The sequence below is a fragment of the Staurois parvus genome, unplaced genomic scaffold (genome assembly GCF_062004578.1).
Source record: "Staurois parvus isolate SC_StPar_1 unplaced genomic scaffold, SC_StPar_1.0 ptg000198l, whole genome shotgun sequence".
NCBI classification, from domain to species: Eukaryota; Metazoa; Chordata; class Amphibia; order Anura; family Ranidae; genus Staurois; species Staurois parvus.
Genome location: NW_028317994.1, coordinates 16,144,293 through 16,159,935, shown reverse-complemented (window position 1 = coordinate 16,159,935; position 15,643 = coordinate 16,144,293). Strand labels below are relative to the sequence as shown.

The following is a 15,643-nucleotide window of genomic DNA, read 5'->3' as shown; positions in this document are numbered from 1 at the left end:
GAGCATTCACTGAATTCCTTATAATATAATGATAAGTCAAATGAAATGGTAAATCAAATAATCTGCATATTTTGTACAAAATCAAATGTTACTGTTTCAGATGTTTCTCAGAATTTCAGCCTCCAAACATTTTGATTCATACATGATATAGGTAAAAAAAATTATATATATATATGATATATTCAGTGCATGCTTTCTGTTTTATATTTGCTCACTACATTAACAGTGACTGTTTTTTATAATGTGAAAGTGAAAGCTTTACAGCAGATGCTGCCTACAGAGATGACTGCAGCTAACCTAGAAGAGGAATAGAGACTGAACAGAAATCACAGGTAAATAACACATATATTTTTACCTTTATTCATAAATGTATCTTCACATTGATCTGAAATAAACTCTGTAGACTCCATCTTAAAAAGTTATGTATCCTAGTCATTCAGCATTAATAAAATCAATGTATGATGCAGTGATTGATCTCAACTGTGTATTGAGTTGTTGCTGATCCTAGTCATTTGTGTGTTTTAAAATATTAGGATTGATATAAATGATGGAAATTTCATCTACATAACATGAAAGCTCCAAAACATCAATATGTAGAAACACTCTCTTTCCACCAAGTGTGTCTAATTAGTGAAAACGGTAAAGGATACAATGTTATATGATATATATTCAAGTATTGTAAAGTAAAATAGGAGTATGACCATATAACTATACAGTGTATCTATAATAACTGTTGGATTATATGACTGTCAATTGTGTAAAGAATTTGCTGTTTAAGTGAATTGATAAACACATATGCAGTGCTAATATGAGTAAACATAACTGTACACTAGCAAATGTTTGCCTGAATATGAATGGGTTAATTTAAGCAACATGATTTGTGCCTCTATTGAATTAACACAATTGTATAAATCAGTAGTCGGCAAGCCGCGGCTCGCGAGCCACATGCGGCTCTTCACACACTTTAATGCGGCTCTTCTGTGTGCCGGGCGCCCGCTCCCCTCCCTCCTCTCGGGCGGCCGCCCCAAAAGTCAGGACTCTGCAGCTAGCCCAGCAATGGGCAAACTACAGTCCGGCGGACCTTTTAATCCGGCCCGCGGAGCGTGGCAAACATTGGCTGTCAGGATGTAGGCAGGGCAGCGTGACGAACTCCTCTCCTCTCACAGTCCGCCCTGAAGACCGGAACGGCGCGGGAACACGGCGAGAGGAACGCGCGGAGCAAAGGTAAGTGAATTGACACAATATGGGAATGAATTACTATAGGGGGGATGAATTACTATAGGGGGGATGAATTACTATATGGGGGATGAATTACTATGGGTGATGAATTACTATATGGGGGATTAATTACTATGGGGGATGAATTACTATATGGGGGATGAATTACTATGGGGGATGAATTACTATATGGGGGATTAATTACTATGGGGGATGAATTACTATATGGGGGATGAATTACTATGGGGGATGAATTACTATATGGGGGATGAATTACTATAGGGGGGATGAATTACTATATGGGGGATGAATTACTATATGGGGGATGAATTACTATGGGGGATGAATTACTATATGGGGGATGAATTACTATGGGGGATGAATTACTATATGTGGGATGAATTACTATGGGGGATGAATTACTATATGGGGGATGAATTACTATGGGGGATGAATTACTATATGGGGGATGAATTACTATGGGGGATGAATTACTATATGGGGGTTGAATTACTATGGGGGATGAATTACTTTATGGGGGATGTATTTTCAGTTTTAAAAATGTGGCTCTCAAAATAAATTTCAATCGTGGTTTTGGCGAGATTTGGCTCAGTTGAAAAAAAAGGTTGCCCACCACTGGTATAGATAATCAGACAAGATCTTAGCTGAAAACATATTATTTGGCAAAGAAAATATTTTGACTGAATACATATTATTTGGTAAACAACATCATCTCATCAAATTGATTATGGGGGAGGAGAGAGAGTGTAAGATAATGGTGGAGTGGAAGGAAGTATAGGAGACAGAGCAGGAGCTGATTAGGGGCCATAAATACAGAAAAAAAGACAAAATGGCAGCTGGACAAAAAGAGCTTTCAGGGTAAAGAGCTGTAATGGCAGAAGAGTAACTGAGCAGTGAAGAAAAAGAGAAGAGGCAAAACATGAGTACCAGGGAGAGAGAGAGAGAGAAGCAGGGGCGGACTGACCATTTGGAAACTCGGGCACTGCCCGAGGGCCCGGGCTCAGTAGGGGGCCCCATAAGATGCTCCTGGTACCTTATTCATAGGCTTTTTTGAGTTTGGGCAAGGACACAGGGGCCCCATGATCCCCTATTGCCCAGGGGCCCCATGAGTTGTCAGTCCGCACCTGGAGAGAAGCAAAAGTTAAATGGTCATGGAAACAAGAGAAGATAGTTCTCCATGATCATGGACAGATAGAAAAGACTGCACTAGCCAAAAAAGGATTAGCAATATCTGATCATTACTGGATAAATAGGTATAGCAGGTCTGAGAATGGTTGGTGGACAAAGGGCAAGATGATTATGGCTGTGGGGAAGCAAGAAGGACAGAGGCTAATTGTGGATAGCAGAGTGGGGAAGAAGAACAAGAACTGATTGTTACTAGGGCATGGAGGGGAGAGAAGGCCAGCAGCTGATCGGTTCCATAGGGAGAGGATGCAGAGGAGGAACTGGTTATGAACTAGGGAGCAGAAAAAAGAGAAAGAATTTAGAGAATGAACTGGAAATGGTCATGGACTGAAAACTGATAAGAGAACAGTCAGAGAAGGAACTGGTGATGGACTAGAGAAGGAAGAGAGAAGAGGCAGCGAAGGAACTGGTGGTGAACTGGAGAATGAAGAGAGAGAAGAGGCAGAACAGGAACTGGCCATGGACTGTAAAGCGATGAGAGAGGAGGCATATAAGGAACTGGCCAAATACTGTAAAGTGACAAGAGAGGAGACAGAACAGGAACTGGTCATGGACTGTAAAGTGACGAGAGAGAAGGCAGAACAGGAACTGGTCATGGACTATAAAGTGATGAGAGAGAACACAGAACAGGAACTAGTCATGGACTGTAAAGTGACAAGAGAGAAGGCAGAGCAGGAACTGGTCATAGACTGTAAAACAACAGGAGAGGAGGCACAGAAGGAACTGGTCATGGACTGTAAAGCGATGAGAGAGGAGGCATATAAGGAACTGGCCAAATACTGTAAAGTGACAAGAGAGGAGACAGAACAGGAACTGGTCATGGACTATAAAGTGATGAGAGAGAACGCAGAACAGGAACTGGTCATGGACTGTAAAGTGATGAGAGAGAACGCAGAACAGGAACTAGTCATGGACTGTAAAGTGACAAGAGAGAAGGCAGAGCAGGAACTGGTCATAGACTGTAAAACAACAGGAGATGAGGCACAGAAGAAACTGGTCATGAACTGTAAATTGATGAGAGAGGAGGCATATAAGGAACTGGTCATGAACTGTAAATTGATGAGAGAGGAGGCATATAAGGAACTGGTCCAAGACTAAAGGGTGAAGAGAGAGGAGTCAGAGATAGTGTGAGCAATGGACTGGAGAGTGAAGAGAAAGGAGGCAGAGAAGGGAGTGGTCATGGAGGGAGAAGGCTGCTGATCATGGATGCATCATGTATGAACTGTCATTTCTCCCTCCTGAGGAAAGAATGGTGGAACATACCATTTTTTCTGGGTGTGAAGCCTGGGTACAGATGTTTGCAATTACACACTTCTGATGAAGTGTGGGAGGTAGCCATAGGGGTGGTGCTTCCTGACATAGGCAAGACTTAGCACATGCAAAACTCTAGCATATTTATGAAATGTCAAGTTCAGATTGAGTTTTTCTCCACTGTACCAGGGGATAGGGGTGACAATGTTCAGAGACAACATACCATAAAAAAAGGTTAGTAATGTACATAGCACAAGGGGTTACAGAGTGTGTAGTGCTGAAGGCAGCAGGCAGTATTGGGGCAAAGTGCAGTGTGAACAGACACCTAAATAATGTGGAGCAGCCCATAAATAATGTAGAGCAACAGGAGTGAGAGGAGAGCTATTGAAAATGCTGTGCTGACAGCAGAGAAGATCTGCATTCATCATTAGTGGCAGAACACTCATCAGTGAAAGGAAAACTTAAGCTCCGTACACACGATGAGAATATTGAAGAAATGATCGTCGTGGGTTTTTTTTGCATGCTAGTCTCATATCAGTAATGAACAGGTTATGAAAAGGTATGAAAATTCTCATAGGACAGAATAAAAATTCAGATGTGATGTCATGTATTGTAATGTATTTTTATTGTATTTTCGGATGAAAAGTATACCGATTAAACGAAAAGTGTACGATCTGGTATCATACCAGAAAATTCATGCTTGTCCCTTCGAATAATTTCAGAAGAAAGCTGTGAACTAACGATCAGATTATCACTTCGAAAGTGGTATATTTTGTGCGATTTCTAAGCCTGCTTTATAGTCTCACTTTAGAACACACATTGGGAGCTATAAGTCAACTATGATGTGTATGAGCTATAAATGAACTATGACAGCTGGGCAGGACTGTGAATCTTCATATAGCAGCTGGTCAAGGTTGAATGAGCCTTGAAAGCACACGTTATATGCATTGACACATTGTGGTGCCATTCAGTTTGAATAGCACCCTACTGAGCTGCAATACTTGGCAATACACCATAGTGAGTTGCCGTGCACTACCATACAAATTTTGAGGCATGTCCGATTTTTAGGACTTTTTGGAGCATCAGAAGCAAATTGATTTCAGCTACTTTATTTCAAATCATTTTAACTTGTGACATAATGTACATTAATGCACATGCATTAAGGCAATGCACAAACATAAATGGGCCCTAAAACATTATCTAAGCAAGATTTTTCTTGTTCTGGAAATCTGTAACTCTTGCAATGTTTTTGTTGAAACCTGGAAAATAGTTTTTCCTTAGAAAAATAGAATAAATGAATCATAGTTCCTGGAAATACTTTTTAGCTCTATATGTGATCATTTGCAGGACCTATGTTGCAAAATTCTGTACATAAGGATACATTCTTACAACATGAATATACAAAGGGTAATGAATCAGTGAAAAACTCCCTTGTAAATAATTACAGGAAACTTTTGAAATATTTAAAGAGGAAGAGCTTATTTACTGATAAGAACTGTGACATTGCTTCCAGACAGATAATAGATTAAAATATTGTTTCTAGCACAGCTTTCAGATATGATTTTTAAAATGTAATGCTGCTTGTGTCCAGGAAATTTGGTTTATCAATAATTACTTTATCAGCTCTAGGTCATTAAACTTTCAAGCATTACTTAACTGCACAGTAAAACAGGAGTCTCTCCTTAGAAGAGAACTGTACACTGTAAACAATTGCGGAGACTTTGTGTATGGAGCTGCATTGCCCCGTATTCACTTAGCAAAACAACTGCTTTGCATTCTGTTTGATGTACTGGCAGCAGCATTGGTCTGCACATATTTCGCAATCTGTGTTCTCCTCAATGGTAGCAACCCTGCAGACAATAATGAGCAAGGATGTTAGACCTTCTAATACATGGGTTGCACTACAGTACTACCTGCTGATTATGTTTACAGAGTCTATAATAGATATTTATACATACTGCTGGCCAAGGGCGGACTGACAACTCATGGGGCCCCCGTGCAATGGAGGATCATGGGGCCCCCATGTCCTTGCCCACACTCAAAGCACACCCAAAAAAGCCTATAAAAGGTACCAGGGGAATTTCATGGGGCCTCCTACTGACCCTGGGCACTCAGGCAGTGCCCAAGTGCTCGAATAGTCAGTCCGCCCCTGCTGCTGGCCAATTATCTTCATACAACATTTTTAACGTTGAGTATAGACCACCTTAACCACTTGCCGCCCTGCCACTGCATATAAACGTGTGCAGGGCAGCACTGGGGTGCAAAAGCACATTTTAAAACGGTCTCCGTGCTCCCGACGTTTTTGCCGGCAGGGGGCGCGCGTGTGCGCTCCTGCCGACCCGCAGGTGACACCATTTGATCCCGGAGGGATCAATCATTCGATTTCAGCCAGTGATGTCTGGCTGAAATCAGATGATCGGTCCCTGTCCTATCCTGTCCTGTGTTGACATTTACACAGGACAGGATATGATGTCATTCTTCTCTGCCTGGACACATTCCATTCCAGACAGAGAAGAAGACATACAAACAGTGAGTAAAACAGCACATACCCACAGTTAGAACACACCTAGGACACATTTAACCCCCTGATCGCCCCCCCTAGTTAACCCCTTCACTGCCCTGTCACCAGTGTCACTGATCAGTGAACCGATTTTTACTGATCACTGTATCAGTGTCGCTGGCGACTTCCGATAGTGTTAGCGCCCCTCCCAGATAGCGCCAGTTTGCCCGCCAGTACACCAGTAATCCCGTTTAACCCCTTAATCCCCCCCCAGTTAACCCCTTCACTGCCCTGTCACCAGTGTCACTGATCAGTGAACCGATTTTTACTGATCACTGTATCAGTGTCGCTGGCGACTTCCGATAGTGTTAGCGCCCCTCCCAGATAGTGCCAGATTGCCCGCCAGTACACCAGTAATCCCGTTTAACCCCTTGATCGCCCCCCCCCCCCAGATAACCCCTTCACTGCCCTGTCACCAGTGTCACTGATCAGTGAACCGATTTTTACTGATCACTGTATCAGTGTCACTGGCGACTTCCGATAGTGTTAGCGCCCCTCCCAGATAGTGCCAGTTTGCCAGCTAGTACACCAGTAATCCCATTTAACCCCTTAATCTCTCCCCCCCAGTTAACCCCTTCACTGCCCTGTCACCAGTGTCATTGATCAGTGAACCGATTTTTACTGAACACTGTATCAGTGTCGCTGGCGACTTCCGATAGTGTTAGCGCCCCTCCCAGATAGCGCTAGATTGCCCGCTAATACACCAGTAATCCCGTCTAACCCCTTGATCGCCCCCCCTCCCCAGGTTAACCCCTTCACTGCCCTGTCACCAGTGTCATTGATCAGTGAACAGATTTTTACTGATCACTGTATCAGTGTCGCTGGCGACTTCCAATAGTGTTAGCGCCCCTCCCAGATAGCGCCAGTTTGCCCGCCAGTACACCAGTAATCCCATTTAACCCCTTGATCGCCCCCCCCCAGTTAACCCCTTCACTGCCCTGTCACCAGTGTCATTGATTACAGTGAACAGATTTTTACTGATCACTGTATTAGTGTCACTGGTGACTTCCAATAGTGTTAGTGCCCCTCCCAGATAGCGCCAGTTTGCCCGCTAATGCACGGGATTTTTTTTTACCAAAAACATGTAGCGGAATACATTTTGGCTTAAATTTATGACTAACTTTGAGTTTACGATATATCTTTTATAGCTGAAAGTAGAAAATATAGTTTTTTTTCAAAATTTTTGTGTTTTTTTGTTTATAGCGCAAAAAATAAAAAGTGCACAGGTGATAAAATACCACCAAAAGAAAGCTCTATTTGTGTGAAAAAAAGGACGGAAATTTTGTTTGGGTACAGCGTTGCATGACCGCGCAATTATCATTTGAATTAGTGCAGCGCTGTATAGCAAAAAAAGGCATAAATTACAGTATCTATACCATAGTTTGTAGACGCTATAACTTTCACACAAAGCAATCAATATACACTTATTGGGATTTTTTTTACCAAAAACATGTAGCAGAATACATTTTGGCTTAAATTTATGATTAACTTTGAGTTTACGATATATTTTTTATAGCTGAAAGTAGAAAATATAATTTTTTTTCAACATTTTCGTGTTTTTTTGTTTATAGCGCAAAAAATAAAAAGCGCACAGGTGATAAAATACCACCAAACAGAAAGCTCTATTTGTGTGAAAAAAAGGACATAAATTTCGTTTGGGTACAGCATTGCATGACCGCGCAATTATCATTTGAATTAGTGCAGCGCTGTATAGCAAAAAAAGGCATAAATTACAGTATCTATACCATAGTTTGTAGACGCTATAACTTTCACACAAAGCAATCAATATACACTTATTGGGATTTTTTTTACCAAAAACATGTAGCAGAATACATTTTGGCTTAAATTTATGACTAACTTTGAGTTTACGATATATTTTTTATAGCTGAAAGTAGAAAATATTGTTTTTTTTCAAAATTTTCGTGTTTTTTTTGTTTATAGCGCAAAAAATAAAAAGCACACAGATGATAAAATACCATCAAAAGAAAGCTCTATTTGTGTGAAAAAAAGGACGTAAATTTCGTTTGGGTACAGCATTGCATGACCGCGCAATTATCATTTGAATTAGCGCAGCGCCAAACAGCAAAAAAAGGCCTGGTCATTAAGGGGGGTAAATCCTCAGGAGCTCAAGTGGTTAATGTAGTAGTGCAACTGAGCAAATTAAGCATGGAGGATGGCTCAGTTCTACAACCACTATAGTAAGGCACTAAATCTCACTATGAACAATTATTAACCACTTGGCCTCCAGAGGATTTACCCCCCTTCATGACCAGGCCATTTTTTGCAATACAACACTGCATTACTGACAATTGCGCAGTCATACAAAGCTGCACCCAAATGAAATTTATGTCCTTTTTTCCAACAAATAGAACTTTCTTTTGATGGTATTTGATTGCCTGTGCATTTTAAATTTTTGAGCGCTATAAACAAAAAAAGACTGACAATTTTCAGAAAAAAACAATATTTTTGTCCAGTAAAAAAATTTAAAAAATCAAATTTTGTTATAAATTTAGGCCAAAATGTATTATGCTACATGTCTTTGCTAAAACAAATCCCAATACGTGTAAATTAATTGGTTTTCATGAAACCTATAGCGTTTACAAATGGCGGTATAGATACTGGAATTTTTTATTTATTCACTAGTAATGGCGGCAATCATGCCGTGGCCATTCTGACAATGGGGGGAACTGATTTGGTGTCACTGACATCCCCAGTGACACCAATACAATGATCAGTACTAATAAAAAACACTGACACTGTACTAATGTCACTGGGCAGGAAGAGGTTTACACGTGGGGCGATCAAAGGATTAACTGTGTGCAGTGTGCTGTTTTACTACTTGGGCTGTGTCTCCTCAATGGTTTCACTAGAAGCACATTGCTTTTTATGGCACATATATATATGTGTGATTTTGTGCACCCATGCCCTGAGCTTTTATTATATTAACCATTTGACCTCTGGAAGGTTTTACCCCTTCATGACCAGGCTATACTTTAACTGGCAGTTGCTCTCATGCAGCACTTTACCCAAACAAAAGATTTATCATTTCTAACACAAACAGAGCTTTCTTTTGGTTGTATTTATTTTATATTTAATTAATTAATTAGTTTTTTACATTTTTTTGATATTTTGCTATATACATGAAAAATTGCTGAAAAGTTTGAAAAATAACATGTTTTTCTTCTGTTATAACATGCAAACAAATAATCTTTCTTCATAAATTTAGGACAGAATGTATTCTGCTACATTTCTTTGGTAAAAATAACCCAAATCCGTGTATAATATTGTGTGAAAGTTATAGAGCCTACAAACTATGGGATATAGATTTGAAAATTGCCTGATGCACTGATGGTCTATCTCATTTCTTGAGGTCCTAAAATGCTGACTGGTGACAATACTGCATGTAAAATACATGAATTAATTTGTTTTATGCATTTTTTTCCTTTTTTTTTAAATTACTTTCATCAGATTAGTTCAGTGACCATAGTGAAACTATACTACCCTGGGGGATGATCAGGGATGGCTTTCCATTCATGACAGCTTGCTTACTGTTGACATACTGTGATTCGCTACAGCTAATCACATGGCACAATGTGCCAGGTACCATGTGATAGCAGTGGGCCAATCACAGCATAACAGCAGTAAGAAATCTGTTCATTAATTAAACTATTCATGACAGTTTCCTTGCATAATATCATGTAATCACAATGACCAATTATAGCTATCACATGATACCTGGTGGACACAGCGCATGTGAATAAGCTGCATACCAGTACATTGCCGTGCCTGCCTTTTCCACCCACCAGTACATTTACTGTGAGTGGGTCAGCAAGTGATTAAAAAGAGTTGACCCATGGATTAGCAGGTCATTATTTCTGGTGAGTCATTCTGTGTGACTGGTGGAGGTTTCACTTTATGACATTTGCACCTTGGAATGAACACCCACTGAGAAGATTTTTGTGATATTTGAAGATTCACAATATGGGATACTGTTTGAATAATATACACTATATTGCCAAAAGTATTGGGAAACCCCTCAAAATCATTGGATTCAGGTGTTCCAATCACCTCCATGGCCACAGATGTATAAAATCAAGCACATAGGCATGCAGACTGCTTCTACAAGCATTTGTGAAAGAATGGTGAAGTCAAGCATGGTACCGTGATAGGTTGCCATCCCTGAAAATCCTTGCTACTAAATATTTCACGATCAACTGTTGGTGGTGTTATAAAAAAGTGGAAGCAACTGGGAACAACAGCAACTCAGCCACAAAGTAGTAGGCCACATAAAATGACAGAGCAGGGTCAGCCCATGCTAAAGTGCACAGTGAGCAGAAGTCGGAAACTGTCTGCAGAGTCAATAGCTAAAGACCTCCAAACTTCACGTGGCCTTCAGATTAGCACAACAGCAGTGCACAGAGAGCTTCATTGAATGGGTCTCCATGGCCAAGTAGCTGCATCCAAGCCTTACATCACCAAGTGAAATGCAAACCGTCAGATGCAGTGGTGTAAAGCACGCTGCCACTGGATTCTAGAGCAGTGGAGACATGTCCTCTGGAGTGACGAATCACGCTTCTCTGTCTGGCAATCTGATGAACGTGTCTGAGTTTGGCGGTTGCCAGGAGACCGGTACTTGCCTGACTACATTTTGCCAAGTGTAAAGATTGGTGGATGGGGATTATGGCGTGGGGTTGTTTTTCAGGGGTTGGGCTTGGCCCCTTAGTTCCAGTGAAGCAAACTCTTAAGGTGTCAGCATATCAAGTCATTTTGGACAACTTCATGTTCCCAACTTTGTGGGAACAGTTTTGGGATGCCCCTTCCTGTTCCAACATAACTGCACACCAGTGCACAAACCAAGGCCCATAAAGACATGGATGAGCAAGTTTGGAGTAGAGGAACTTGTCTGACCTGAGTCCTGACCTCAACCCGATAGAACAGCTTTGGAATAAATTAGATCAGAAACTGTGAGCCAGGTCTTCTCATCCGACATCAGTGCCTGACCTCAGAAATGTGCTTCTGGAAGAATGGTCAAACCTTCCCATAGACACACTCCTAAACCTTGTGGACAGCCTTCCCAGAAGATTTGAAGCTGTTATAGCTGCAAAGGGTGGGCCAACAATATTGAACCCTACGGACTAAGATTGGGATGCATTGAAGTTCCTGTACATGTAAATGCAGGCATCCTAATACTTTTGGCAATATAGTGTACATTTATTGGGGCACATTATTGAACGGGACACTTTGAAGCACTGGATACTTTGTTGGAACTTTTATTGCACTAGATTTGAATAAATTGGTCATATGAGCAGCATTTGGTGGTTTCTGTTTGATATATTTTATTGCAAGTTATTGTTTTATTCTTGATTCATATTTTTGCACTTTTTTATTTATTTTCATTTAATTTATTTCATGTATTGAGGCATATATTTATTTATTTCATGATTTGTATGCACATATTTATTTGGTGAATAGGGAGAGGGGATCTGTTGTAGTTAACATTTCTTTATATATTTAAAGCTTTTATTGTAGGTCATGCTTCAGCTGGAATAAAAAGAAATATTCTCCATGGGTAGATTTAAACAAATTTTAAATCATAGACGTAGCCCCCTTCCTGGTTCATGGGCTTTACCACACCACTACAACTGCTATTTTACCCCTCCGCAGCTGCTTACTTACCTCTGTGGGGCCTGTACCTGGTATAATTCTCTATGGTCAAAACTGAGCTTACTTCGGTCTGCTACTACATAGTAAAATATTGTATAGAGCTACCTCTAAGGTTTTTCAAGTCTCGAGACATCACTATGCAAGCCTAAGGTCGATTAATGTGCAGGCACTGCCAATAGTGAAGAGGTTTATGGCTGGGGAGGATGAAAACAAAGCCATATCCTGGAAAAAACCATGCTCACTTAGAGGGAGCCTAATCAGAGAGAAATACAAAGACTGCCATTTCTGACCTATTTTTTAAAAATTATAGTTTAAACCTCCAACATCAATACTTTCTGAATTATTTACCAGCAACAACTGTGCAGCACCATAAAGGGGACCTAAACTTTGTATGCTCATCTTTTTGCATGCACAGCTCAGTTTACATATCACAGAAGACTGCAAGCAGGGAGGTAGGTGTATTTTATTACAAAAGAGACATTGCATGTCTCTTCTGCGATAAAGAGCCTGCCTGCTCATAAGTTAAAAAAAATGTCCTAAGTTCCGCTTTATGTAAGAACGATGTTAGACTCCTGATTTTTTATTAGTCTGTGACTCAAAAAATATTCAACTAGAGTCTATGGCTCTGCATTGCATTACATTCAATGGACCACAGGGGAGACATCCAGGGTTTTTTAGAAAGAGAACCTGTCACCCCAAAAAATCATCACAAAGGTTTCTTAAATTGTAAGAAATTAAAAGTTACACCAAGCATATGAAATCTCTCCCCAAATTTTTGAGGCCCCGACCCCCACATATACTCACGTACAAATGTAAAAATGCAAACATCAGGGGCGCCTAAGTATGAAAACGTCAATTGCGAAACACATGTTACATATTGCCATACTCACACTAGAGTATTTCTAGCACCAGAACTTCTCCATAACACTAAAATAATGACCTATAGGGGTTTTTATTGTGTCACCTAACAAGGCATCATTTCACAGGCACCCAAATTTAAGGTTTGACATGTTGGATATCTATTTACTTGGTGCAACCTCCTTTTTTATTTTTTACCAAAAAATTGGGTAATCTATTACATTTGTATGCACCAAAAATTATTATTGTTATTATTATACAGAATTTATATAGCATCAACAGTTAGCTCAGCACTTTACAATATAAAGGGAAACAATATTGGAACAATACAGTTCAATACAAGAGGGTTAGGAGGGCCCTGCTCCTTGGAGCTTACAATCTAAAAATCTAAAAATTACCTTTAGTGTATTTTTTACTGAAAGTTTGTGTTTCCTAGAATTTTGCGGTAATATCTTGTAACATAAAAAATTTGGAACTACCACTATTTTATTCTCTAGGGTGTCTGCTTTAAGAAAATATATCATGTTTTGGGTGTTTATGCAATCTTCAGGCCTAAAATGATTTTTTAAATGTGTGCAAAAAAACGCACTGAAATGTATATAGTCATGATCTGCTGTCTGTTTTAACTGTAATGTTACACCACAGCAAATCTCTTTTACAAATGAGCCAAAAATGCTTATTTGTATTCAGTTACTACAAAGAAAGTGAAGTGGTAGTTGGTTATTTTCTTTGCCCTTTAGAGAAAAGAACTGGTTTAAAGTAATTAGGCAGCAACTACAAAGTAATCAGTTCAGTTAATGGTCATCAGTTGAAGCTCTGAAACCATTATGATGCTCACATTTTTTTAGGATTCTATGGCAATGGAAGCCCATGTTACACCCAGAGAGGGCAATGCTGGGTGAGGTCCCTAAGGGTATGCAAAAAACATGTACTCTAAAAGTTGGTTGTGATGATATTGAGGTCAGATGAACTCCCCACATTGAGTGAGGAGAATGAGGTGTCATACTAAATGCAGTGGCGCTCTCATTTGTTTTATAGATTAACACACTCATTACAAAAAAATGTGTTCCCCAGTAATCTATTTCTTAAAACTCTTACCCCAGCTCTTGAAACTTACAACTTTTGATGCTGCTAGCTCCTGCTTTTTCAGTGCTGCTTCCCTAAACTTCACAGTAGGAGGAAGGAGTTAACAATGGGCAGTGCAGTTTGGAGTCAGTCTGTTAGTTTGAAGATCAAATGGGGAAGAGGCAGGAGTAGAGAAATGCCTTGGCATCCTAGGTTATGGGGGTGGGGGGTTTCATTGATGCAGACAGTGTAGGGAGATACAACTCTAGTTCCTGCATGTGAGGGTGGCTCCATAGGATATTGAAAAAGAAAGGAGCCACCCTGAAACAAGAAACTTGGGGCAATCATCATGGCACAAGCCTAAACTGGAAAATAGACAAGGCTTCAACGATAAGCCTCATCTTATCCCTTCAGTCTTCTCACACATTACTAACATACTAAGTGACATATCAGCATGGACATCACTCCACTTCCTCAAACTAAATATTGCTAAAACTGAGCTCATAATATTCCTTCCAGCCCATGCCCCCTCCCCTAACTTCTCCATCAAGATCAATAATACAACCATCAGTCCCTCCCCTCATGCCAGTGTACTAAGTGTAATCCTAGACTCCCATCTGTCAGCCCCAAATCCAATCACTGTCCAAATCTTGTAGACTTCACCTCTGCAACATCTCCAAGATACAGCCGTTCTTAACCTCGGAAACCACTTAGCAACTTATTCACTCCCTTGTTATCTCTCCCCTTGACTATTGTAACTCCCTCTTCATTGGCCTACCTAATCGCAGGTTATCCCCTCTTCAGTTTTTAATGAATGCTGCTGCCAGACTCATCCACCTTACGAACCATATTCCATATCTGCCATCCTTTTCTGCCAATCTCTCCACTGGCTTCCCATTGCCCAACGGATAAAGTTCAAAACATTAACAATAACATATAAAGCCATTTATAACTCTGCCCCAGATTACATCACCAATCTTGTCTCCAAATATCACACAAATCGTTCTCTCCCCGCCTCCCATGACTTCCTCCTCTCTAGCTCCTTTGTCTCCTCCTTCCATGCCCAACTCCAGAACTTCTCCAGAGCCTCCCTCATCCTTTGGAACTCTCTACCCCAATCTATCCAACTATTGCCTACTCTGCCCACTTTTAAGCAATCTCAGAAACACTATCTCTCCAGGGAAGCCTAGCCTTCAGCTAATATCGTCTATCTATATCTAATCTTCTATTCCTCCTATCAGTTCATCCCCCACATTATTACCTTTTGTACCACCAGCCCCTCCCTCTTAGATTGTAAGCTCCAAGGAGCAGGTCCCTCCTAACCCTCTTGTATTGAACTGTATCATTGCTGTATTGTCTCCTTTTAAATTGTAAAACGCTGAGCAAACTGTTGGTGCTATATAAATCCTGAATAATAATAATAATAATAAGAATAAATACGCTGCAAACCCAGTTAATTATTAAAAACAGCTGCTGAAAGTACTTAAAAAACTAAAGGTTCTATATTACTTTATTGAGTAAAGATGAGCCTAGCGATTTCCGCAAAATGATCGGTGAAATCTTGACATCTCATTGAGATGCTTAGGCAAAATGTGCTAATTAAATTATCAACTTCTTTTTTTAAGAAGTGTTTTTTTTCATGAGTGGGGGTTTGTATTTGAGGTATTTATTTAATGCAGTCTTCTCTGTCATTGCGCTTTTTCTCTTTTTGTGTATTTAATTATTTGTGTGCTGTTTCTTAATGTTTATTTTACCTTTTTTTTTTCTTTTTTTTTTTTTCTGTGAAAAAAGTTAAAAATGGACTAGTAAGGGACTCCTCTG

General features: G+C 40.1%; 1 protein-coding gene across 1 annotated transcript in view; it reads left to right on the top strand.

Moving 5' to 3' along the window:
• The first annotated feature begins 263 nt into the window (after positions 1 to 263).
• Positions 264 to 15,643, top strand: part of LOC149461593 (programmed cell death 1 ligand 1-like) — a 74,112-nt gene continuing 58,732 nt past the window's right edge. The window contains exon 1 of the mRNA XM_089678139.1: positions 264 to 332. The gene's annotated coding sequence lies outside the window, so the exon portion shown is untranslated. The remainder of the gene's footprint in view (positions 333 to 15,643) is intronic.